The following is a 27,924-nucleotide window of genomic DNA, read 5'->3' as shown; positions in this document are numbered from 1 at the left end:
GGTAATTTGACCAGAACACATTAGGGCCTGTTAGCAGGGAAAAAAAAGAGAAAATGCTGGAGGAGCTCAGTGTATCAAGCAATATATGTAGAGGTAAACAAATGGTCAATATTTTGGTTATAACCCTGCATCAAGACTGACCATCTTTTTGCTTCCACAGGTGTTGCTTGTCACGCTAAGTTCCCCTTGGCATCTGTGCCTTCTTGCAACAAAGATATAATTTATGATGCTGTAGTCAGGTTTCCAGTTTGGTCGTCGGCCGCTCAACCATGGTTTTCGGTCTGGCGCCAGACGCTCGGAGAGATTCTGCGGGAGGCAGGTGTCCAGCGCTCGGCCGGGGGCCGTGGTCGGGTGGTCGGCGACTTGGCTGGCTGCCCCACCGGACTTAGTCTGGTGAGGAGGGTGTGAGGACACCCAGTAGGACTAAAAAAAAACAAGACCTGACAAAGGGCGGATGAGCTCCTTGTGAGCCAACGGCCACCTTCCGTGGAAGAGATTAAAACCTCACCATGTATCTCCGAATCGTATGCTATCCACCTAATTAGAAGAGACATGATGAACTTGGGCGCTGCACCGTGTGCCTGGACCTGCCCAAGGCCTCTGCCTAAGGAAGGGCCGAGCTCGAAGAAGCAGCCGCGGCTGGAGACCAAAACGGCCTCGGGCTTGAGTTTGGCGGGGGCAGCGGCAGGTGGTGCCAAGGCAGCCAGCAAGAACAAGCTGGAGGAGAGGCTGTACTCGGTGCTGTCGCAAGATCGAAGAAGATGGAGGTGCATAGCCGCCAACCCCGGATTCGGGACGGCACCCACTGACTGACTGAGTCAGGAGAGAGCTGACTGAAGTTCCCCTGTTTTCTACTTTCTCGTCCCCATTCAGAGTAAGACTTATGGACAGCAATCAGCAATTCCAATGCATGGAAAAAGTAATTTGGATTGTTTTAACTGCACTCATCATTCAATATCACTTTAGAGTGCCTTGAAAAAGTGTTCAACCCCAAAACGATTCTCACATTTTACTGTGTCATTTTCAAAATTTAATATATTGAAGTAAGATTTTTTAGCTAATCTAGAAAACGTGCGTCATGTCGAATCAAAAGAAAAATTCCAAAACATGTCAATGATTAACTAAAAAATTAAAAACCAAAATGATGAGGCTGGAAAAGTATTCAGCCCCATTATAATTACAATGGTAACTTTCCTCAAGTACAATATACAGTATTACCTTAGCAACTCACTCGATTCATTGATGTAGAAACCTGTAGAATCACCTGTTTCCAATCAATCCATAAGAATAAATACCCCTCTCTCTGTAAGGCCCAATAGTATGGTAAATTTTCAACAGACCAAGCCAAAATAAAGACAAAATAGAATTCAAGGCAAGTCAGGTAAGTAGCAACAGAGAAGCACAAATCCAGGGAAGTATACAAGACCATCTCAAAGGCACTGAACATACCTCAGAGATCAGTGCAGTCCATCGTGAAAAAAATGGAAAAAATATGAAACCGCAACCACACTGCTTGGATCAGGTTGCCTCTCTAAACTTAGTTGCTGGTGAAAAAATGGCACTTATAAGAGATGCCACAATGACGCCAGCAGTCCCTGAATGCAACTAGAGATGAAGTTTATCGTTCCTGAATCTCCAAGGCCTTGCACAATAAAGTACTTATGGAAGAGTGACAAGGAAGAAGCCTTGGCAAAAACTAAACATATCGTTGCCCATACAGACTTTGCAAAGTGTCACATAGAAGATACTGCAAAGGTATGGAAGGTAGTCTTGTGGTTGGATGGGACTAAAGTGTGATCTTTTGGCCTCAACACTGAGCAGTACGTGTGGCATAAATCTAATACAGTGCATCAAACGTCCTGACTGTGAAATACAGTGGAGGTCGCATCATGCTATGGGGATGCTTTTCAGCAGCAGGGACTGGAAATCTGGTCAGGACTGATGGGAAGATGAATGCTGCTGAATACAGAGAAATCCTGGATAAAAAAACTGCTAGCCTCTGCCAGAAAGCTTAAAATGGGGAGAAAGTTTGTCTTTCAGCAGGACACTATCACAGCAACCATGGAGTGGCTTCAAATGAAGAAAATTGATGTCCTTGAGTGGCCCAGTCAGACTCTTGACCTTAACATGATAGAACATCTCTGGCAAAACCTCAGGTTTGCTGTCCACTGCTGCTCTGCAACTAACCTGGCACAGCTTGAGCAATGTTGCAAGGAGGGATAGGCAAATCTTGCTCAAATCACATTGTGCAAAGCTAATAGAGACTTATCTAGAAAGACTACTGGCTGTAATAGCTGTGACAGGTTCAACTAAGTACTAAGCAAAGGGAGGTGAATACTTTTGGACTGCTGACATTTCAGTTCTTTTAATTTTTAGATTTTCATGCTTTAAAATTTTCCACATTTTTTGAGCTCTACCATGAAAAAAGGAGCAGTTAAATTGATCAAAATCCCTGGTTATAATACTCATTTATGTGAATATAGGCTGGTGGGCTGAACACTTTTTCAAGGCACTGTATTTTATTCCTGTTTGCCTAAATAGCTGTACCATATATCTATACAATAATAGCTTAATTATCCATGAAATAAGACAACCCACGGCTGGTTCCATTTCTGCTCTGATATTGCTATCAGAATAGTCACATACTGTCAGTAAACGGGAATAACGTTGGGCCAGCTGAAATGATGAAACTTGCTGAAAAAAAAATAACATTAAACAAACAGATTCTCTCACAGAAGGCTCAAACTTACCCAACTGAAAGTGGAACTTTCCTGTAAAAGCAACACACATCAAAGTTGCTGGTGAACGCAGCAGGCCAGGCAGCATCTCTAGGACTGTACCTCTTCCTAGAGATGCTGCCTGGCCTGCTGCGTTCACCAGCAACTTCGATGTGTGTTGTTTGAATTTCCAGCATCTGTAGAATTCCTCGTGTTTACTTTCCTGTAAAAGTTTATTTCTCCCAAGTATGTCCATTTTATAGTTGAAACAACTCAAAACTCTATCATCAGACTTCTCTGATTTGATGATTATCAATATCTTCTGTTGCACAGAAATGGGATTAAACATTTTACTACCAAACTTTAATTAAAAGTACAACATATTCGAGTTTACATTGAAATAAACCTGAAAAAAAAGGTCAATCAAGGTCAAGAAAAAAAATACAAAGCAACATACACAAAATGCTTGAAGAACTCAGCAAGTCAGGGACCATCTTTACAAAGGATCAAACAGTTATGTTTTGGGCCGAAACCCTTCTTTCAAGACTGGAAAGGAAGGGAGAGGACGCCAGAATAAAACGCGAGGGGGCAGGGAAGCAGGGTAAGCTAGAAGGTTAAAGGTGAAGCCAGGTGGGTCGGAAAGCCATAGGGCCGGAGGTGAAGGAACTTTATTGGAGAGGAGAGTGAACCATAGGAGAAAGGGAAGGAGGAAGGGCACTAGGGGGAGGTGATAAGCAGGTGAGAAGAGGTAAGAGACCAGATTGGGGAGAAGAAGAAAAGGTATGGAAAAAGGATTATTTTTTGCAGAACGATAAATTGATATTCATGCCATCAGGTTGGAGGTTACCCAGATGGAATATAAGGTGTTGCTCCTCCACCCAACGAGGGTGGCACAAGACAGACCATGGACCAACATATCGGAACAGAAATGGGAAATTGAATTAAAATGTTGGGCCATCGGTGAGTTTTGCTTTTGGTGGATGGAGCAGAAGTACTCAATGAAGCTGTCCCCCATTTACGACTAGTCTCACCAATGTAAAGGAGGCCGCATCGGGAGCATCAGACACAGTACACAACCCAGCAAATTTGCAGGTGAAGTGTTGCTTCACCTGGAAGGACTGTTTGGGGCCCTGAATGCAGGTGAAGGAGGAGGTGAATGGACTGATATAGCATTTTGACTGTTTGCAGGGACAAGTTACGGGAGGAAGATTAGAAGGGAGGGATAAATGGACGAGAGAATCATGGAGGGAGCTTTATCTGCAGAAAGCAGAGAGTGATGGGTGGTTGGTAAAGATTTGTTTGGTGTTAGGGTCTCTTTGGAGATGGTGGATGTTGCGGCGATTGATACATTGGATGCAGAGGCTCATGGGGTGGTAAGCAAGGACAAGAGGAACTCTATCTCTGTTAAAGGGGGTGAGAAAATGGGTTGAATGCAGATGTCCAGGAAATGGAGAAGATGCAGGTGAAGGCAGCATCAATGGTGAAGGAAGGGAAACCCCATTCTTTAAAGGAAGAAGACACCTCTGATGTCCTGGAAAAGAAAGCCTCATCCTGGGAACAAAAGTGGCCAAGATGAAGGAAGTGAGAAAAAGGAATAGTATTTTTGTAGGAGATGGGATGAGAGGAAGTATCATCAAGATAGCAGTGGGAATTGGTAGGTTTATAAAAGATGTCGGTCGAGAGTTTGTCTTCAGAGATGGAGACACAAGGATCTAGAAAGGAGGCGGAGGCTTCAGAAATTGACCAAGTGAACTTAAGGACAGGGTGGAAATTAGAGGCAAAGTTGATGAAATGGATGAACTCAGCATGGGTGCAATGCAATTGTCAATGTCGCAGGGGAAGAGTTGGAGAGCATAACCAGCGAAGGCTTGAACACGAACTGCTTCACATAGCCAGCAAAAAGGCAAGCACAGCTGGGGTCCACGCAGCTGCCAATGGCTACCTCTGGAGTCCAGAGAACGGGTGGAGAAGCCAAAGGACAAATCGTTGAGGGTGAGGACCAGTTTTGCTGGACAAAGCAAGGTAGTGGTAGAGGGGAACTGGCTGGTTCTTTTATTGAGAAAGAAGCTGAGAGCTTTAAGGCTTTCTTGATGAGGGAACAGAAGTGTAAAGGGACAGGACTTCCATGTTGAAAATGAGGCAGTCAGGGCGAGGGAATTGAAAGTTGATGAGGAGATTGAGAGCATGAGAAGTGTCGCGGATGTAGGTAGGAAGGGTCTGAACCAAGGGGGATAGAATGAAGCCAAGATATGAGGGTTCGAGTTGTTGAGGCAGGATCAGGCAGATACAACGAGCCTACAAGGACAGTCAGGTTTTTGGAACTTGGGTAGGTGGTAGACTTTCCGACCCACCTAGCCTTGGCAAGGTAAAGGTTAGTAAACCATGCTACAACAACACGCTCTTTGTTGAGCACCAATGCTCCATCCGCCAAAAGCGGAACTTCTCCGGTGGCCCAATATGTTAATTCCCATTCCCATTCTGACATGTCGGTCCATAGCCTCTCTTGTGCCATGATGAGACCATCCTCAGGATTGAGGAGCAACACCTTATACTCCATCTGAGTAGCTATTAATCTGATGACATGAATATTGATTTCTCCTTCCAGTAAAATAAATCCTTCCCCCTCCTCTCTCTTATTCCCCACTCTGGCATCTTGCTTCTTTTCACCTGCCTATCACCTCCCCCTGGTGCACCTCCTCCTTCCTTTTTTCCCTTGGTTCAATCTCCTTTCCTATCAAATTCCTTCATCTCCAGCCCTTTATCTTTCCCACCCACCTAGCTTCACCTATCACCTTCCAGCTCTCCTCCCTCCTCTCCCCCCACCTCTTTATTCTGGTACCTTCCCTTTCCTTTCCAGTTGTGACAAAGGATCTTGGCCCAAAACATTGACTGTCTGTTCACTTGCATTAATACTGCCCGACCTGCTGAGTTCTTCCAGCATTTTGTGTATGTTGCTCTGGATTTTTCCAGCACCTACAGAATTTCTTGCGTTTATATTTTAAAAAAATACTTTCCAGTAGTTCTACTATCTGTAAAAGTATTTGTAAATGAATTTAGAATGCTAATCTACACTCAGTGGCCATTTTATTAGGGTCACCTGTACACCTGCTCATCAATGCAACTAACTCGTCAAAAAGGTTGGATCCATCCTTGGCTACAATCCAGATTTTGAGTTAGTGGTGGAGAGGAGGTCACTAAACAAACTGTTATCCATTATGGACAATCAGGCACATGCTCCCCATGACTTACTGAATAAACAGCAGAGCACCCTTTCGAACGGACTCTTTCAGCTCCACTGTAATAAGGACTGCTACATAAAACCTTTCCTCCCAAATGCAATAAGCCTATATAGAGCAGTTCATCTCTGTGAGACAGGAGAATAAGTCTCTGTTTTATTATTTTGTACATTATTGCACATTGGTACATTATTGAGGTGTATTATTATTCTGTACATTATTATTAGTTAAGTCTGTACACTGCTAAATATGTTTTTAATTGTTGCTGCTCTAACGAAAGAATTTCCCACTCGGGATCAATAAAATATTTATTACTATCTACCCTGTTTGTAATTAACCAATCACGTGACAGCAACTCAATGCATAAAAACATGCAGACATGGTCAAGAGGTTCAGTTGTTTAGACCAATCTTCAGAAATATGATCTAAATGACTGACTATGGAATGATTGTGGTGCCAGACAAGGTGGTTTGAGTATCTCAGAAACTGCTGATCTCCTGGGATTTTCATGCATAACAGTCTCTACAGTTACAGAGAATGGTGTGGAAAAGCAAACCAAATACAACCAGTGAGCTGCAGTTCTGTGGGTAAAAATGAGAGAGGACAGAGGAGAATGGCCAGGCAGGTTCAAGCTGACAGGAAGGTGACAATAACTCATATAACCACTCGTTACAACAATGCTGTGCAGAAGAGCATTTCTGAATGCACAACACTTCAAACCTTGTGCTACAACAGCGGCAGATCAGAAATATACACTCTGGCCACACCGAAGAAAGTGGCCACTGAATGTACGTCCTCTAGTATTCTATTACTATTCTCCTCACCACTTACCACATCTGAAGGATGTATTCCCTACAAATTACATAAATTCTGCCCTGCACACCAGGCCTTGCCAGTAACACATGCTAACACGAAAGATCCCCCAATGTTCGGTCATTTTATCACATCCTTCCTAAAAATCTTACCACTTTTTTCAAATTATTTTTTCTGTTCCAAGTTGATACAGGTAGCCTTTAGTTTTAAACTTTGCCCTCTCACTGTGGAGACATCCAAGATTCATTTCACAGTGTTTCAAGTTCACTTTCCTTGTAAGTTTGCTGACAGAAACCTTGAGTTTGTCATCATTTTAAAATCTTCACACCTTCCCTAGTCCAATTGTCATTTCTCACGATGGTGCAACAAACCTCTGGCTTGAAACTACATCATATGTTTGAAGTAGAAGAACCTGGCTGTTTTCATTGGTAACTGAGGAGGAACACACCCAACTGTGCACTTAGCAAGGGAAAATAGAGAAGATGTTACCATTCCTTTCTGTAAGGTTCAAGACAAATTTCTAATTTTCACACCTGGATAGGGTGACCGAGTATATAACTCTGAAAATGTTACATAATTATATTAAACAATTTGTGACATTAGCACTCCCAACTTCCTTGTCTCTTCAAGCCAGACAGACACAGCAACTCTCGGGTACAGCCGACATTCCAACCTGAATAATGATGTCATGTCACTAAAAATAAAAGGACTAAATTTGAGGAAGAAGATATGAAAACCATGACTAGAATTATAAAAGATCAGTCGCAAGTAGTTCAAACTTCTAGTGTTTATAAAGACAATTTACACTATAGCTCAGAGCTATAGTGTAAATATGTGCAAACATATTCATGTTGAACAGCTGCATTACAGGGTTACTGCAGTAGTCCCTCAAAATTACATATAGTTTTCTTATCAGTTTTGTTTCAACAAAATAGTCCACAAGACATAACAGCAGAATTAGGCTATTTGGCATATTCAGTATAGCTCAACCATTGCTCATTTATTTTCCCTCACAACTCTATCCTTGTGCCTTATCTCCGTAACCATACTTACCAAAAAACCCATCAACCTTCACTTTAAACATATCAAATGACCTGGCCTCTACACCTCTCTGTGGCAATGAATTCCACACCCTCTGGTTGAAGGAATTCCTCATATCCGTCCCTCTTGTCCTAAACTCTCCCACTATTGGAAACATCCCCTCAACATCCACTCTATCTTGCTTTCCCAAAATTCATTAGGTTTCAATGAGAAAACACCACCCCCACTGCATTCTTCTAAACTTCAGTGAGTGCAAGCCCATAGTCATCAAACATTCCACATATATTAACCTTCCATTCCTGGATCATTCTTGTGAACCTCCACTAGACCCTCTCCAATGCCAGCAAGCCTTTCTTAGATAAGGGGCCCAAACCTTCTCACAGTACTCCAAATGCAATCTGACCAATGCAATTCAAAACCTGAGCATTATATCCTTGCTTTTGCATTCTAGTCCTCTCGAAATGAATGCTAACATTGCATTTGCCTTCATTACTACCGACTCAACCTGCAAGTTAACCTTTAGGGAATCCTGCATGAGGACCTCCCCCACCCCCCGCCAAGTCCCTTTGCACCTTCAATTTCAGAACTTGCTTCCCATTTAGAAAATAATCTGTACTTTTATTCCTTCTACCAAATTGGGTAACCACACACTTCTCATACAATTCACTTGCTGTATTCCATCTACCTCTTCTTTAGCCATTCTCCTCACCTACCCAAATCCTTCTGCCATCCACCTGCTTCCTCAACACTGCCTCCCCCTCCACCTATCTTTGTATCATCAACAAACTGGGCCACAAAGACATCAATTCCATCATCCAGATCATTAACATATAACGTTAAAAGTAGCTGACCCTACCTTAGCCCCTCTGCAACACCACTAGTTGCCAGGAGCCAACCAGAAAAGACTTTACTCCCATTCTTTCTTTCCAGCCAGTCAGCCAAACTTCTGTCCATGCTAGTACCTTTCATGTCCTACCATGGGCTCTTATTTTGTGCTGTTGTCAAAGTCCATCTGAAAATTCAAGTAAAGAACATCCACTTACTCTCCTTTGTCTATCCTGCCTATTATTTCCTCAAAGAATTCCAAAAGATTTGTCAGGCAAGATCTCCCCTTAAGGAAACCATGCTGATGGCAGCCTATTTTATTGTGTACCTCCAAGTACCCCAAAACCTCATTCTTAATAATAACTCCCATACCTTGCCAATCACTGAAGTCAGATTATCTGGCCTATAATTTCCTGAGTTTTGCCTCCCTCCTTCTTAAAGAGTGGGGTGACTCTTGTGATTTTCCTGTCCCCTGGAACCATTCCAGAACCTAATGATTTTTGAAAGATTATTACTAATGTGTCCCCGATATCTTTAGCTACCTCTTTCAGAACTCTGGGCTGTTGTCCTTCAGGTCTGGGTGATTTATCCAACTTCCAACCTTTCAGCTTCCCAGGCTCCTTGAATAATAGTAAGCACGCTCACTTCTGCTTCCTGACACTCCTAAATTTCTAAAAAGCTACTGATGTGTTCCACAATGAAGCCTGATGCAACATCTTCAGTTCATCTGCCATTTCCTTGTTCCCTAATTCTACCTCTCCAGCATCATTTTCCGGCAGTCACTGTCCCTGTTGTCTCTCATTTACTCTGAACAGTACTTAAAATTGCACCACTACAAAATATCATGCAAAAGTCTGCTTCCATTAATCAAGCTAAATGTTCAGCCTACAGCGTATAATGACGAGCACAGCAGGAAAAAGTACTGGTCTGGTAAATCATGCAATTGCAGTGCAATCATAAAATACTCTTCTCTCGATTAAAAATGGCAATCTTATTTTTTATGATAAATATTAATATGCAGTAGGATCTGCCCGTGCTTCCTATGATTTTGTCATCCAGTTGAAATAATACATTAATTTATAATACATTAATTATAAAATAAATTAATAAAGTTACCTGTTATCAGTAAGATGGAATGATTGATATAGGAATCTTCATTGAAAATTAATAACCCTGCAAAAGAAATAAAGAACCATATTAATAAATCCACCTTATGCAGTTCTTAGATCTATAGTTACCACAGTTTTATATTGACTCAGTACTGTGTGAACAAATAACTTGATAAAGAACACGTTCCCGAAAACTCCCACAGGAAACCAGGATGATTTATTTCTTATCCTGCAGTGACTGGTTTTAATAATTGATGTATATAATTCTCTGCAATTCACAAAACCCTCACTTCTGTTCTCCTTTCCAAATGCGACATGGTTTCACTATCGAGTGCAAAAACTGAAGGGTAAATCAAGAGGTACCCAATAAAAAAAGAGGGTCACTCTTCATAAAGAGCAGGCATGTTAGTGAAAAACAAAATTTTATTTTTATGTCAATGGAATATAAAAGGTAAATTCCATAAAATGCTTGTTTACTTTTATCCAGCACTGAGCTTGGCCTTGAAAGTGTTGTTTTGGAAAATTTCGAATTAAATATAATAATTGATCCAAAAATAGTTACAAAAGTGGCAATTCACAGCATCGTTTGTGCTAAACTTCCACGTGTAACATTCATAATCCAGAATGGAAAACTGAACTCCACCTCGTTTTATTAAGGAAATCTGCTGCGATTTGTAAAATGAAAGATATTTACCAGCAACACTCAGTTCCATTCTATGCCTGTGCTTTATCCTTTAAAATTGCTGCAGGAGAAGCAAAGGAGCAGTCATTTTGTATGGGACTTGTGCTGTGACATCAATAAGTTCTACACCAGCGACCTCACAAACAGGGAGACCAAGACACAGTCAAACAACCATCCTGATACTAAAACAGCAGGAAGCATCACCATACAAGCCATCTGTCCCAAGCTACTTCTAAATACCAACTTTGACAAAAAGAGCACCCCAGCCGACAAGTGTATCAGTAATTTTTGTTCTGAACATATGATTTGCATTGCAATTCAGCAGAATATAATTACCTGTGAAAACAAAAGTTTGCAGTAGTTTTGAATTCTTTAGTTTCACTCATTTCATTTCCATGCAGCTGGAAAGCAGACCATACCCAACAACTGTGAAAGTACAACACTAGTCTATCTCTAGGCAACCCAAAAAGACACTGGGAGAAGATCCTTGGAAACCAATAATTTAAGTTCCAACATGTTCCAAATGACTTTTTTTTATATAAGCTTTTAAAAACCAACAGACGGCAACTAAAAAAGTTATTAAGAAGGTAAAGATGGAATAAGAAAATAAGCTAGCCAATAACATTAAAACGTATACCAAAAGTTTCTTCAGTTACATAAATTGTGAAAGAGCGGCAACAGTGAATATCAGACTGCTGGAAAATGATGCTAGAGAGGTAGCAATGGGGCATAATGAAATGGTAGACGAACTGAATAAGTATCTTGCATCAGTCTTCACTGTGCAAGACACTAGTAGTATGGTGGAAGTTCCAGGTGTCAGGAGGCATGAAGCCTGCGAAGTTACCATGACCGGAGAGATGGTCCTTAAGAAACTAAAAGGTCTGAAGGTAGATAAGTTACCGGAACCAGATGTTTACACCCCAGAGTTCAGAAAGTGCTGACTGAAGAGATCATGGAGACATTAGTAATTCAAGAATCACTTAATTCTGGAATGGTTCTGGAAGATTGGAAAATTGCAAATGTCACTCCACTCTTCTTACATTACATGTCAATGATTTGGATGATGGAATCGATGGCTTTGTTGCAAAGTTTGCAGACAATATGAAGATAGGTGGAGGGGCAGGTAGTTTTGAGGAAGTAGAGAGGCTACAAAAGGACTTAGGCAGATTAGGAGAATGGGCAAAGAAATGGCAGATGGAATACAATGCTGGGAAGTGTATGGTCGTGCACTTTGGCAGAAGAAATGAAAGGGTTGACTAATTTCTAAATGGAGAGAAAATACAAAAAACTGAGGCACAAAGGGACTTGGGAGTCCTTGTGCAGGATTCCCTCAAGGGTAATTTGCAGGTTGAGTCCGTGATGAGGAAGGCAAATGCAATGTTAGCATTAATTTAAGACAACTAGAATATAAAAGTAAGGATGTAATATTCAGGTTTGTTAAAGCACTGGTGAGGCCTCACTTGGAGTATTGTGAGCAGTTTTCACTGGCTTGTATTCACTGGAATTCAGAAGAATAAGGGGGGGACCTCATTGAAACCTATCTAATGGTGAAAGGTCTTGGATGTGGACGGTATGTTTCCTATGGTGGGACAGCCTAAGACCCAAAGACACAGCCTCAGAATAGAGGGGTGCTCTTTGAGAACAGAAATGAGGAGTAATTTCTTTAACCAGAGAGTGGTGAATCTGTGGAGGCCAAGTCTTTATGTATATTTAAGGCAGAGATGACAGTTTCTTGATTGGTCAGGGCATGAAGAGATACTGGGAAAAGGCAGAATACTGGAGCCGAGAGGAAATTGGATCAGCCATAATGAAATGGCGGAGCAGACTCGATGGGCCAAATGGCCTAAATCTGCTCATATATCTTATGGTCTCATGTGGTTCACGTACCACCCTCGATAATAGGTCAATATTGACAACAGATTATTTTGCAGGGTTTTCAAGGAATGCTCTCAGATTAATCTCACTTGGCCAACATTTACTTCTGATCTACTGAGACACATCTACATGCATGATCCACATGCAAAACTCCAGAGTTGCCTAAGAAAGTCCTCTACATAGAATTTTAAACATGGAATTATGTAGAGCAATATCATGAGATTAGACATGAACAATAATGTTGAAATGTCTTAAGCACCCTAGATTTTTTTAAATATGGTTTCATATAGTATGGCCTCCATAGACCCCTGATCCCAAAAGCATCAATGCTGTCTGGGATTTTCTAGAGAGACAGAAGTCTGCAGAAGAATTGTGGTAAGTTCTCCAAGATGCCTGGAACAACCTACTAGCTAATTTTCACTGCATGACAGTGTCCTAAGAGAATTAATGCAGTTTTAAAGGCAATGGATGGCCACCAAATATTGATTTGATTTCATTTTTTTTTAACTGTTTACTGCTCTTTATAGTAATTTTTTGATATTTAGAAACTTTCCAATTCATTATTTTTGAAAGCATATTTGCTTTAGCATTCTTTTTTAGCATGTGCCTAAGACTTTTGCACAGTATTGTAGTTAAATTTCAAATCCCATTTAAATTCAGCTAGACATCTTGAAAATACTTGAGCAACACACACATAATGCTGGAGGAGCTCAACAGGTAGCATCAATGGAAACGAATAAATAGTCAATATTTCTGACTGAACTCCATCTTCAAGACTGGAAGGAAGGGGGAAGCTACCAGAATAAAATGGTAGGGGAGGAGAAGGAGGCTAGCTGGAAAGTGACTGGTGGGGGGGGGGGTGCGGGGGGAGCCAGGTGGATGGAAAAGCTAAAGGGCTGGAGATGAACAAATCGGATAGGAGATGAGAGTGAACCGTGGGAGAAAGGGAAGGAAGGGCACCAGAAGGAGGTGACAGGCAGGTGAAAAGAGGTAAGAGGCCAAAGTGGGAAACAGAAGAGGGAAGGACAGAATTATTTATTTTACTACAGGAAGGAGAAATCCATGTTTATGCCATCAGCTTAAAGGCTACCTAATGGAATATGATGTTGCTCCTCTACCCTGAGAGTGGCCTCATCATGGAAACGGAGGTGGTCATGGACCAACAAATGGGAATGGGAATAGGAGTTAAAATGGTTAGCCACGAGGAAATTTCAATCTAAGTGGATGGAGTGGCAGTGTTTGCAAGCACGGTTCCCCAATTTACATTGGATTTCACCAATGCAGAGGAGGCCGCATCAGGTAAAATACAGGCAAAACACTTGTTTGCCTGTAGCATCCAGTACAGGTTGCTGCCCAAATAGCAGAATTTCACACGACATTTTCCAAAAGACATCAATAAGCCGATGCCATTACAAATCGTTTAGTGCATGAGGGAATAAACTGAGGTGCCACATTGCTCATTGCTGGCTTGTGTGTTCTAATCTGTATTTTCAACTAATGTACTAATCAGTCCAATTATTTCTCCTGTATTTGTAATTATTACCAGCAGAGCCACCATCGTGCTAATGCTTCACCATTCCTCCCCTCCAGAAGAAATCGGAGAAAGCAACAGGAAAAAATATGAGCTGCAGGCCCCTCAAGCCAGCCCAATCTTTCAATGTGATCATGGCCGATTTCTGCTGGTCTTGGCTCCTTTCCTATTCTCATTTTGTACAATGCTCAATTCTTCGATCTTTCAAACATTTATCCATCTCCATCTTCAATTTATCTAATGGCTTGACCTCAACCACCTTTGGGGGCAGAGAATTCCAGAGATCCACTATCCTCAAAGATTCACTTCAGTTGACTTAAAAAAGAAAACATTATTTTATTCAAATTACCATTGCAATCAGGATGTTTCCACAATAATTCCAACAACATGGTAAACCTTCCTTGCTAGCAACCATCCCCACATCATATTCTTGATTTGCAACTTAAGAAATATGTGCAAAAACAAGAGTATTCAATCTCTCATGCATCATGCATCATTTAGTATGACATAATTTATCATTCATCTCAACACTATTTTCCTGACTTACCCCAGGATATTCCTTTAATATCCTGAAAGCTTTTGATATCTACCTCCACAGCTCTCTGGGAGTGTGCACTGCAAAACTTCACCACCTTGTGTGAAAAAAAATCTAAACAACAGGAATTCTGCAGATGCTGGAAATTCAAGCAGCACACATCAAAGTTGCTGGTGAACGCAGCAGGCCGGGCAGCATCTGTAGGAAGAGGTGCAGTCGACGTTTCAGGCCGAGACCCTTCGTCAAGACTCCTGACGAAGGGTCTCGGCCTGAAACGTCGACTGCACCTCTTCCTACAGATGCTGCCTGGCCTGCTGCGTTCACCAGCAACTTTGATGTGAAAAAAAATCTCTTCACTTCAGTTCTTTATGGCCTGTGCTTGTGTTCATAAATCTTTGCACGTGGCAGTGCAGAGTCACAAAACATGTGCTGAGACATCAGATCATGCAATGTCACCTCAACTTCAATGACAAATGAAACACATTTGAAAACCAGAGACCTGCTGCATGTTGCATAATCTAACATTTCCCCTTCTAGGTCCTCCAAGCATCTAACTTGCTAAATTGTGAAGTTAAGCATATTGTCCAAGCACGCGCCATGGAATCTGATGGCATACAAATGCAAGACTGGATACCTTTTATAGGTTTATAATCAGAAACGAAGCCAATGCAGTTTGGGGATCCCCTCATGAACCTCAGATACTTCACAATACTAGAGGTCGGCTTCAGTGAAACTTCATTGAGATGTGGACAAATTATTTTTCTTGCCCAAGTTGACATTACAGAGCATAGGACTTCTGGCTGCTTGCCCTCCTGCTCAAGAATGTTCTGCAACCACTCAAAGATATACTGGACACACTAGGATGTCCCACCAACAACACAGGTTTGAAATGTGAAGAACACATATAAAATGCTGGAGGAAACCAGCAGTTTAGGCAGCATTTATGGAGGGAAATAGACAGTTGACATTTTGGGCTGAGAACTTTCATCTGGATATCCAACTGCAAAATTGGCTACGTTCCCTCATCTCCTGTCTCAGGCAAAGAAAGGGCACAAGGAATAAAAGCCATTGATAATGCAAGGCATTTTCATTTGAGGTATTACAAGTATCCCAGAATCACGATCTCAAACTGAACATTCAATGATCCACCTCAAACAATAGGCTCATCTTAGTTTCTCAGCGATAAGATCTGAGCATTACACATTTGAGCCACAGAATATAGTTCCTGTATTAAGCAGTGGTTAGGCCACAACTGATTATTGCATTAAATTCTGGTCACCACACATTAGGAAACATTCAAGTGTGAGAAGGTGTGCAGGAAAGATCAACTGCCACAAACCTGCCTGTCCAGATAAACCTATTGTCTCAGCTTGCTCCTGCCCCACCGAACTCATTTCCACATACCTCAACACTGTTTTATCCCCCCTTGTTCAATCCCTTCCTATGTTCGTGACACTTCTCACGCTCTGAATTTTTTTTTGATGATTTTAAATTCCCTGGCCCCCACCACTTTACTTTCACCATGGATGTCCAGTCCTTATATACTTCCATCCCCCAGCAGGAAGGTCACAAAGCTCTTCGCTTCTTTTTGGATTCCAGACTTAACCAGTTCCCCTCTACCACCACTGTGCTCCGTCTAGCGGAATTAGTCCTTACTCTTAATAATTTCTCCTTTGGCTCCTCCCACTTCCTCCAAACTAAGGTGTAGCCATGGGCACCCGTATCGGTCCCAGCTATGCTGGCCTTTTTGTTGGCTTTGTGGAACAATCCATGTTCCAAGCCTATACTGGTATCTGTCCCCCACTTTTACTTCGCTACATCAAGGGCTGCATTGGTGCTGCTTCCTGCACGCATGCTGAGCTCATTGACTTCATTAACTTTGCCTCCAACTTTCACCCTGTCCTCAAGTTTACCTGGTCCATTTCCCACACCTCCCTCCCCTTTCTTCATCTTTCTGTCTCTATCTCTGGAGACAGCTTATCTACTCATGTCTACAATAAGCCTACGGACCCTCACAGCTACCTGGACTACTCCTTTTCCCACCCTGTCTCTTGCAAAAATGCCATCCCCTTCTCGCAATTCCTCCGTCTCCGCCGCATCTGCTCTCAGGATGAGACTTTTCATTCCAGGACGAAGGAGACGTCCTCCGTTTTTAAAGTAAGGGGCTTCCCTTCCCAACTCTGCTCTCAAACGCATCTCTCCCATTTCACGCACATCTGCTCTCACCCCATCCTCCCGCCACCCTACTAGGAATAGGGTTCCCCTTGTCCTCACCTACCACCCCACCAGCCTCCGGATCCAACATATAATTCTCCATGACTTCTGCCACCTCCAACGGGATCCCACCACTAAGCACATCTTTCCCTCCCCCTCTCTCTGCTTTCCACAGGGATCGCTCCCTACGCGACTCCCTTGTCCATTCGTTCCCCCCCTCCCTTCCCACCGATCCCCCTCTCGCACTTATCCTCGTAAGCGGAACAAGTGCTACACATGCCCTTACACTTCCTGCCTTACCACCATTCAGGGCCCCAGACAGTCCTTCCAGGTGAGGCGACACTTCACCTGTGAATCGGCTGGGGTGATATACTACGTCCGGTGCTCCCAATGCGGCCTTCTATATATTGGCGAGAACCGACACAGGCTGGGAGACCGTTTCGCTGAACACTTACGCTCTTGTCCACCGGAGAAAGCAGGATCTCCCAGTGGCCACACATTTTAATTCCACGTCCCATTCCCATTCTGGTATGTCTATCCACGGCCTCCTCTACTGTCAAGATGAGGCCACACTCAGGTTGGAGGAAGAACACCTTATATTCCAGCTGGGTAACCTCCAACCTGATGGCATGAACATTGACTTCTCTAACTTCTGTTAATGCCCCACCTCCCCTTTGTACCCCATCTGTTATTTATTTATTATTATTAATTTTTTTCCTCTCTCTCTCTCCTTTTTCTCCCTCTGTCCCTCTCACTATACTCCTTGCCCATCTCCCCTCCCCCTTTCTTTCTCCCTAGGCCTCCTGTCCCATAGATAGATAGATAGATAGACATACTTTATTGATCCCGAGGGAAATTGGGTTTCATTACAGTTACACCAACCAAGAATAGAGTATAAATATAGCAATATAAAACCATAAATAATTAAATAATAATATGTAAATTATGCCAGATGGAAATAAGTCCAGGATCAGCCCATTGGCTCAGGGTATCTGACCCTCCAAGGGAGGAGTTGTAAAGTTCGATAGCCACAGGCAGGAATGACTTCCTATGATGCTCAGTGTTGCATCTCGGTGGAATGAGTCTCTGGCTGAATGTACTCCTGTGCCCAACCAGTACATTATGTAGTAATCCTCTCATGATCCTCTCATATCCCTTTTGCCAATCAACTTTCCAGCTCTTAGATCCATCCTCTCCCTCCTGTCTTCTCCTATCATTTCAGATCTCCCCCGCCCCCTCACTTTCAAATCTCTTACTATCTCTTCTTTCAGTTAGTCCTGACGAAGGGTCTCGGCCCAAAATGTTGTCTGTACCTCTTCCTATAGATGCTGCCTGGCCTGCTGCATTCACCAGCAATTTTTGTGTGCGTAACATGGGGTTAATTATTGGAGATCGCCTTTTAAATGTACATATTCATTAAAGTGGTTTGCATAAAGAGAAGCTGTTCCTGTTTACATACAGTTGAAGGAACAGAATTTGAAAAGAAAAAAATGCAGCTGTGCATCAGTTGAGGACTGGAAGAGGAGAATGAAATTTGAAGGCGGAATTAAAAGGACCATCTTATTTTCAAAAGGGAGTGGATATACACTGGAACCCACTGCCAGAAGGGTACACTCACATTATGGAAAGGTTGCCTTCTTCAAGAAATGTCCATATTACTATTTTCCATAATATGAACCCTGGAAAAAAATTGACAAAATTTCTTGTTTCTTTCACACTGTGTTTATTTAATTTTCTTTATTCTAGCATAAATTCACTAATTGTGACTGTGTACTGGTTTCAATTTTTTTCCAAGTGATTTGTGAGATGCACTGTATGATGCATAGGACTGTCTCCAAAGAGCAGAGAATGAAACCAAGTGGAGGGTTTTACCAACTGTTGGCAGAGACCTGATGGGCTGAATGGCCTCTGTTTGTGTTTTAAGATTTCCATTTTGCCAGGCCACCCATTGCTATAAATAGCATTCTGAAGAAAACAAAAGCAGCAGAAACCAGTATGAGCAGTCACATTTTCAGACTTATTTTATGCAATGCCAAAGAGCAATATAATATTAAAAACTGATAACACAGCTATAGAACTGTAGCACTAATCCCCTCACAAAAGAGTACTTTTTCATTGATCAAAACCTTGACCTGGAAAAACCATTCATTACTGTCATTCAGAGCCAGGAATAATTGGTGACAGCAGAAACAGAAATATTGGATGTGCCAAGAGGCAATTTGAGAAATCTTTTGGTAACAGTGCTTTCACTATAAATATGTGGTCAAAAAGAAGGAGCAATTCCATCACACTCTTTTCAAAACATTAACCACGAGCAATTTTAGGATGTAATGGAGTGGAAACGAACAGGTTTGAACAGTTAGTGAAACCTATAAGAATCAAGCCATTCAGATCCACACAACTCCCAGGGAAGCAATTCCAATAGTCCACTGGCCTGATCCTTCACCCAGTCCTTGACCCTCTGCAACTTATTCTGCATCCTTAAATTGCCCTTTTGATTCTTTTCACCATTAGTGTGCATAAATGGTAAATATACCTTCACCAATTAACTGACCAGCATGTCTTTAAGATGTGGTAGGAAAAAAAAAGGGCATCATAAAGAAACACACACTGTCACAGAAAGAATGTGCAAACTTTGTACAGAGAGCACCCAAGGTCAGGCAGGGCCAAACCCGGGAACTCACTTTCTCAGTTTCTATCAGAACTAGCCGGTTTACATGTGATATTGGCTCAGTACAAGCATGCCCTACAGCTCAGCATTTTGCAATTTTAACAGTCATTTATATTCTCACGCTCAACAACCCTAACTTGATAACTCCCACATCACTTTTACATTTACATTTCCAATAATTCCATCATTTTCATCCGAGAGACAGGTCCGAATGCCAACCCTGACCCCATCAGAGGTACAAAGATATTCCCTTTTGCTTATCCATCCTCTTCCAACACACATCTCCTCTATAAACTGAAAACCAGCTTGTTTTCTCTCCCAGTTTGAATGAAGGATCTTCAAACTAATTTGTCAATTCTCTTTCTTTTCACATACACTGCCCAACCTGCTGGGCATTTCTGGCACTTTTTACTTTTATTTTAGATTTCAAGCATTTGGAATATTTTGAATTTCATCCAGGTCTTGTTATAGGCAGGCAAGGACTGTTTCATTTTCTGATGAATTGCAAACTGAATTGAACCATCTGTTATCAAGCCATCACCTTGGTGATTACTCATGTAAATAAGTTATGAATAAAGAAATAAAATATTTTTACAGGAAGAAAACCCTACCATGTGCATGCATGTTGTGACGAGAATACACATAAAATTAAGATGTTTGCTGGCCTGGGTTAGCATCAGTGGCATCAGCAGTTGGTCTGCCACCTGTCCTCAGGGGAAGGAGAGATAAGGAACAATGAAGCAGCATCTGGAGATGTGTAATGAAGGGACGGGAGAGAGAGCTGTCTGGAACGGCTCCCCTTTGAACCCTGAACTGTTTGAAGTGATGAACAGGCAATACCCCAGCAGGGGGATAAAAAGGGACAGGTTTGCTAAGGCAGGACACACACACGACACCCGAGGTAACGAGACCCTGGGAGCGGTGCACCTCTCACGAGTCGGTGGGAAGTACCAGGCCACAAACGCACAGGGTGGAAAGGTACGATCAGCGGGAACCCGGTGTGTGTCCACCCTTGCTTGGGTGCCGGGTTCACTGCAGAGGATCGACCGCATCTGGAGGAGGGGTCACAGTCGGTGACCTCAGGTGACATCACAAAGGACCCGCCCGGAAGCTGCTTGTGAGCAATATCGCCGGTCTGTGAGTGGAAGCCGTTCTGAATGATCATTCGTTCTTGTACTCTCTCTCCTTCCCCCCACATTGTCCATCGCCATGGCAACGATTACTGCAAACTGAACTAAATTGGACTGAACTTTGTGTCACTTTGAAATTGGTCATTTACCCCTAGACAACGATAGAGCTTGATTGATGCTGTTATCTTAATTCTGTGCACATGTGTGTTTATCATTGCTGAACTGTTGCATTTATTATCCTTTCGATTACTGTGTTGCTTGTTTCTTTAATAAAACTTTCTTAGTTCTAGTAATCCAGACTCCAACTGAGTGATCCATTTCTGCTGGTTTGGCAACCCAGTTACGGGGTACGTAACAATATGTATACCAATACACATAGACATAAGCACACAAATACATGGAAATAGAAAATGAGTTATTCTGTTAACAATCTTAACAAAGCTGAAATATGTATTTAAGTGCTATTTATATAAAATAATAATTACAAAATGAAACATGATCAGTACTATCAAATTCAAATTTGTTAACTTTTCAATTAAGGCCATTTTCCATGCTTATATTATCATGTACAAGTTATGAATTCCCCCTCCTTTTTATGGTTGCACTAATTTAAAAATTGCTGTTAACCTACAAGAGCTTTGAAATTCTCATCACATTATTTGTGAAGATGTGGCAAAAGCTTCTTGAAATGTACCTTATTTTCATCATTAAGGCTTGGTTCTGCAGAGACTAGAATCTGAGGACTGCAAGCTGTTTGATAACAATTTCCTGTCCCAATTAAGCAGCGTAGTGTCCCAAAAGAAATGGGTATTTTTTCAATTTGTTTTTGTTCTTTATGAGTTGTCCCAAATAAACAGCTGCCTGACTCACCAAAAACCAAATTAACTGGAATCCACTATATTTGCCAAAGGTAGGAATTGCAAGGGAAAGAAGCGCTGGAGATAAGTGAAAGTGGTACACACAAGTTGTTCAAATTTTATAACCTTCACTTAACACTTTTACTTTTAAAGAGTACCATCAGCCAGTACAAATAGACAATAAAATATCCTTCAACAATCCAATTCAACAACCCAAACTTTGTTCAACCTTACATGTTGCTGGCTCATTATATTAAAGAAACACTCTGGTGCAATTTGTTCAACAATCATTCTGATATTTCTAGCCATATTACAAAAGGAGATCAAGTGCATTTTCCTTTGGTATGTCCAGACATGCACCAAGGAAACAGATAAAACACTTATAGAGGTGCAGTGACCCAAATAATTGACTTCTCTTGAAATAGTTACAGAGATCTGATCTTTAATTCTCAAATGCACCATTAATTTAAGCTAAGTCCTGCACCAAGGAATTATGGTTTTCATCTTTCACACTCCCTGCCTGCTCAGAGCTCAGATAAGTGCACAAGTGATTTCACTAAGAAGCTCAAACTGAATTTCTACTCTTTGACCTCTAGGCTACTAGAATTAAATCAGAGCCTATTTGTTATTCATTCTCATGAAAATTCTGTATCATCTTTCCACTGTCCTGTAACTTGTACAATAAGCCAATGAGGAGCATTCTCCGCATCCCTACATGTATATTAATTCAGTGGAACATGTAACTGTTTTGATGTTTTAATGGGCTTGAGCTACCATACTGATTTAAAAGCTCCAGGTAAAAAATGAGTACTGAAAAGGGAAGCTGTCGAGAAACAAAATCTGCCAGCAGGTAAAATATAATCTACGTATTCAGCTGCCAAAGACCCAAAATGATGTGTTTTGCAAGAATTGTGAAATAGATTAGGTAAAAACTGAATGCATATGGAGTGTCAATCATAGAAAAATTCATCATGAGTTACCAGATGTTGAAAAGTAAGGTCAACAAAGCAATCACTAATGCTTGGCATATGGAATTGAATACGGGATCTTCAGGGTGAATGACTTGAGGACAAAAATGGGTTCTCTTGAGGTGCAGTAACACATTAAAACCTCTATCAGAAGGCAAAAGATCATCAGGCAGTTTATGGTGGCCAGCTGGAGAAATATTTATAAAACTTTGCTTTAATATTGCATCTGAGTAGAACTCCTCTCAATGCAACTACAGCTTAAAACACTGAAAGTTTTGAGTAAGACCAATATAAAAACAAAGAAAACATAGAAAAGCAAAAAAAAGGACACTACGATTTATAAACTACCAGCTGCCTACCCACCCAAGTCCAGCAAATAATTTCAGCTACAGTGCACCTTTGCTAACTAGTGTTTTGATTGTTGGGTTGCTTAAATAAACTTGCAGTTATTTTACCAGTAAGCTTTGCAATGCAATTCATTGACTGGCAATATGCCAATACTTAACAAATGTTGGAAGGTTTAATAGCCAAGGTTAGCCCAACTGAAATAAAACAGCTGGACAGTTTACAAAAGCAACTTCACCAACACTAGGATTATGCATAATTTAACAGTGATTTCTTTCAAATGCAAACCTTTCATTGAAAAATTCGGGCTTCTCTCAGAGAAAGCCCTCTGGCTTCATTGTTTCGGAACAGTACTGCAACCAGTTGTGAAACCACAATAGTACAGGAGTAAGGCAAGAAACAATTGATGAGAAATCATCAATTGGAATGTTGCATACATTAAGCCCTACAATTAAAGTCAATGTTGTTATCGTCAACCAATTAAAACTTGCACCACTGGTTCAAGTGCGAGTAAAAACAATTTACTTCCGTTTAGACTTAGCACACACTTAGTATTGTCTGGAACTGGTCAGGAGATGTTGAACTAAATTCCCTTATATTTTAAACTTAAACATAGATGCAATCTTCACACTGCAGTAGTCATGCACTCTTCTCAGCCAATTCAACTCTAAGTTATTTATTACCACACTGCAAGATACTTCAGGAACCACAGAACAGAATATAAAAGCTCCATTAATGATGAAAACCAGTCAATTCTCAGTTTTATTTGGAGACACAAATTGATTGATAGATTGATTAATTGAGATGTGACAAGAAGCCAGAGCAGTTCCTGACAGCTTCGTCACTGCCCCTGAACAGAGTGGCTTGCTCGGTTACGTCAGAGTTACTATTGCAGTTAGTCTTAAATCTGAAGTAGGTTAGCCTGGGTAAGGCTGAGAGGCTTCTTCCCCTCAAGGACATTCTGGAATCAAGTTGATAATGGATTTGGATTTAGAGGAAACAGTGCTTTCATCGAGTCATGAATGATACTACAGGAAAGAAGAATAAGATAGGTAGGGGCTCTGAAGCATTATCACCATAGCTTTTGGTGAAGCCTATTTTTAATTAGTGTGCTATAATTAACAATTTTGAAAATGCAGGGGTTCATGCATGTAGAATTTAATTTAAACACCCTAATAAGACTGATTTATTTAGACTAAACCATATTATTTTAATATATTTGCAAAACCCTTATCACTATTATCAATGTTCTTCCTTAGTGTATAATTATATTCATTCTTCAGACTGGGGTTGTGTCTCTCAACTCTTTTTATAGGGTTTGCAAATGTGATATGTTTTCTCATCAGCACTCTCACCTGCCTACAAGTTTCCTAAAACCCTGCAACTAGTTAGGCTTGTCAATGGGAGTCGGAAGCCACAATGCAGACCCTGGGCTGTCACTTTGCAGGTGAACAGCACCACTGCCTGACAGTGTTTAAATCATTACAGCAAGCAAGCCTCACCTCAGCGAAAGAAAGAGCTGGAGGCAGGAGCTTACAACATTGATAACTACCCGGACAAGACCACAGCGCCAATGCTAGTAAATGAGATAAGCATAAACGGGTACTCGATTGTCAGTATGGACAAAGTAAGCAGAAGGAGTCATTTGTGTGCACTAAGACTCCATAAAAAAAAATAAAGGGATGAAAAGAAAATCAAAAGAAAGGGAAGGGAAGATGACAACAGAGACTCACTGACAAAGCATTATACTTAATGCCATATTTGTATCAGTCATCCATTTAATAGTCAGCATTCAAAGTTGTTTTTGCTGGTTGCATTTTTTTTATCCTATCCTTAATAGCAAGGGCATAGCCCCATCTGACCAAGAGTATAGTCCCATCTGACCAAGGAGGTCACATTAAGCAAACATAAAAACAGAGAAACTCAGCCATGAACAAGCTAACCCAACATCCTCCAGTCACCAAAATAAGAACACAAGACACAATCAAATTATTTTAATTTTCATACACTCCATTTATCGTGATAACAAACTGCAAATCGTCATATACTGTAGCAAAGTTGGCAGTGGGTGCTGGCAATAGACAAACCCAGAGCAGGGTATACCCAAGGTCAGACACTTTGACAGTTAAACACAACTGCACCTACCAATGTGCTGCTGCCTTCCTGCAGTGGATTGCCTTCCTTCCAGACACAAACTATTATTTCTCTCTTACCCCTTTATAATTAGCAATTCTCCCCTCTCCCAAATTCAGTGATTACATTATTGATTTTAGAAACATAGAAGTATAGAAAACCTACAGCACAATACACTCCCTCCAGCCCACAAAGTTGTGCCAAACATGTCCCTACCTTAGAAATTACGAGGCTTACCTATAGCCCTCTATTTTTCTAAGCTCCATGTACCAATCCAAAAGTCTCTTAAAAGACCCTATCGTATCCGCTTCCTCCACCGTTGCTGGCAGCCCATTCCACGCACTTACCACCCTCAGAGTAAAAAACTTACCACTGACGTCTCCTCTGTATCTACTCCCTAGTACCTTAAACCTGTGTTCTCTTGTGGCAACTATTTCAGCCCTGAGAAAAAGCCTCTGACTATTCACATGATCAATGCCTCTCATCATCTTATACACCTCTGTCAGGTCACCTCTCATCCTCCGTTGCTCCAAGGAGAAAAGGCCGAGTTCACTCAACCTATTCTCATAAAGGCATGCTCCCCAATCCAGGCAACATCCTTGTAAATCTCCTCTGCACCCTTTCTATGGCTTCCACATCCTTCCTGTAGTGAGGCGACCAGAACTGAGCACAGTACTCCAAGTGGGGTCTGACCAGGGTCCTATATAGCTGCAACATTACCTTTTGGATCCTAAATTCAATTCCACGATTGATGAAGCCCAATACACCGTATGCCCTCTTAACCGCAGAGTCAACCTGCGCAGCTGCTTTCGCGTCCTATGGATTCGGACCCCAAGATCCCTCTGATCCTCCACACTGCCATTAATACTTACCATTAAGTCTTACCATTAACGCTATATTCCATCATCATATTTGACCTACCAAAATGAACCACTTCACACTTAACAACGTCAGAGTTGCTGGTGAATGCAGCAGGCCAGGCAGCATCTCTAGGAAGAGGTACAGTCGACGTTTCCGGCCCAGACCCTTTGTCAGGACTAACTGAAAGAAGAGATAGTAAGAGATTTGAAAGTGGTAGGGGGAGGGGGAGATCCAAAATGATAGGAGAAGACAGGAGGGGGAGGGATGGAGCCAAGAGCTGGACAGGTGATTGGCAAAAGGGATATGAGAGGATCATGGGACAGGAGGCCTAGGGAGAAAGAAAAAGGGGGGAGGTAAAACCCAGAGGATGGGCAAGGGGTATAGTCGGAGGGACAGAGAGAGAAAAAGGAGAGAGAGAAAAAGAATGTGTGTATATAAATAAATAATGGATGGGGTATGAGAGGGAGGTGGGGCATTAGCGGAAGTTTGAGAAGTCAATGTTCATGCCATCAGGTTGGAGGCTACCCAGACGGAATATAAGGTGTTGTTCCTCCAACCTGAGTGTGGCTTCATCTTTACAGTAGAGGAGGTCGTGGATAGACATATCAGAATGGGAATGGGACGTGGAATTAAAATGTGTGGCCACTGGGAGATCCTGCTTTCTCTGGCAGACAGAGCGTAGGTGTTCAGCGAAATGATCTCCCAGTCTGCGTTGGGTCTCGCCAATATATAGGAGGACACATCGGGAGCACCGGACGCAGTATATCACCCCAGCTGACTCACAGGTGAAGTGTCGCCTCACCTGGAAGGACTGTCTGGGGCCCTGAATGGTGGTAAGGGAGGAAGTGTAAGGGCATGTGTAGCACTTGTTCCGCTTACAAGGATAAGTGCCAGGAGGGAGATCGGTGGGGAGGGATGGGGGGGACGAATGGACAAGAGAGTCACATAGGGACTGATCCCTGTGGAAAGGGGGGGGGAGGGAAAGATGTGCTTAGTGGTGGAATCCCATTGGAGGTGGCAGAAGTTACGGAGAATAATATGTTGGACCTGGAGGCTGGTGGGGTGGGTAGGTGAGGACAAGGGGAACCCTATTTCTAGTGGGGTGGCGGGAAGATGGAGTGAGAGCAGATGTACATGAAATGGGGGAGATGCGTTTAAGAGCAGAGTTGATAGTGGAGGAAGGGAAGCCCCTTTCTTTAAAAAAGGAGGACATCTCCCTCGTCCTGGAATGAAAAGCCTCATCCTGAGAGCAGATGCGGCAGAGACGGAGGAATTGCGAGAAGGGGATGGCATTTTTGCAAGGGACAGGGTGAGAAGAGGAATAGTCCAGATAGCTAGCTCTTCTTTCAGTTAGTCCTGACGAAGAGTCTCGGCCCGAAACATCAACTGTACCTCTTCCTAGAGATGCTGCCTGGCCTGCTGCGTTCACCAGCAACTTTGATGTGTGTTGCTTGAATTTCCAGCATCTGCAGATTTCCTCGTGTTTGCACTTCACACTTATCTGGGTTGAACTCCATCTGCCACTTCTCAGCCCAGTTTTGCATCCTATCAACGTCCCGCTGTAACCTCTGATAGCCCTCCACACTATCCATAACACCTCCGACCTTTGTGTCATCAACAAACTGACTAACCCATCCCTCCACTTCCTCATCCAGGTCATTTATAAAAATTACGAAGAGTAAGGGTCCCAGAGGCACTCCACTGGTGACCAACATCCATGCAGAATATGGCCCATCTACAACCACTCTTTGTCTTCTGTGGGCAAGCCAGTTCTGGATCCACAAAGCAATGTCCCCTTGGATCCCATGCCTCCTTACTTTCTCAATAAGCCTTGCATGGGGTACCTTATCAAATGCCTTGCTGAAATCCATATACACTACATCTACTGCTCTTCCTTCATCAATGTGTTTAGTCACATCCTCAAAAAATTCAAAGAGGCTCATAAGGCACGACCTGCCCTTGACAAAGCCATTCTGACTATTCCTAATCTTATTATGCCTCTCCAAATGTTCATAAATCCTGCCTCTCAGGATATTTTCCATTAACTTGCCAACCACTGAGGTAAGACTCAATGGTCTATAATTTTCTGGGCTATCTCTATTCCCCTTCTTGAATAAAGGAACAACTTCCGCAACCCTCCAATCCTCCGGTGTATTTCCGCTACTTGTCTTTAATTAATCACTACCATAATTATGTTTAAAGTTCTTTGCCTTCACATGTACCAATTGACCTTCTCCAGCTAAAAATATCATAGGCAGGGATCTCCAATACCTCATTAAATCCAAATGTTCATTCTTTGGTCTTTTTCCAAGGAAGTCTCCAGCGTTGAGGATGATTTACTTCCACTCTAACTTCATGGGTCCCCAAGTAGTTGATGAGCT

At 42.1% G+C, this 27,924-nt stretch overlaps 1 protein-coding gene across 14 annotated transcripts in view; it reads right to left on the bottom strand.

The window, feature by feature from the left end:
* Window positions 1-27,924, bottom strand: part of LOC140201702 (alpha-(1,6)-fucosyltransferase) — an 889,182-nt gene that overhangs the window by 732,021 nt on the left and 129,237 nt on the right. For 11 of the 14 annotated variants that reach the window (XM_072266344.1, XM_072266324.1, XM_072266369.1 and 8 more), the window contains one exon: window positions 9,749-9,805. The gene's annotated coding sequence lies outside the window, so the exon portion shown is untranslated. Of the gene's footprint in view, window positions 1-8,663; window positions 8,820-9,748; window positions 9,806-27,924 lie in introns of all 14 variants that reach the window. The other 3 variants (XM_072266353.1, XM_072266276.1, XM_072266335.1) reach the window with 1 other exon arrangement.

The sequence above is a fragment of the Mobula birostris genome, chromosome 1 (genome assembly GCF_030028105.1).
Source record: "Mobula birostris isolate sMobBir1 chromosome 1, sMobBir1.hap1, whole genome shotgun sequence".
NCBI lineage: Eukaryota > Metazoa > Chordata > Chondrichthyes > Myliobatiformes > Myliobatidae > Mobula > Mobula birostris.
This window is presented reverse-complemented; position numbering and strand designations above follow the sequence as displayed.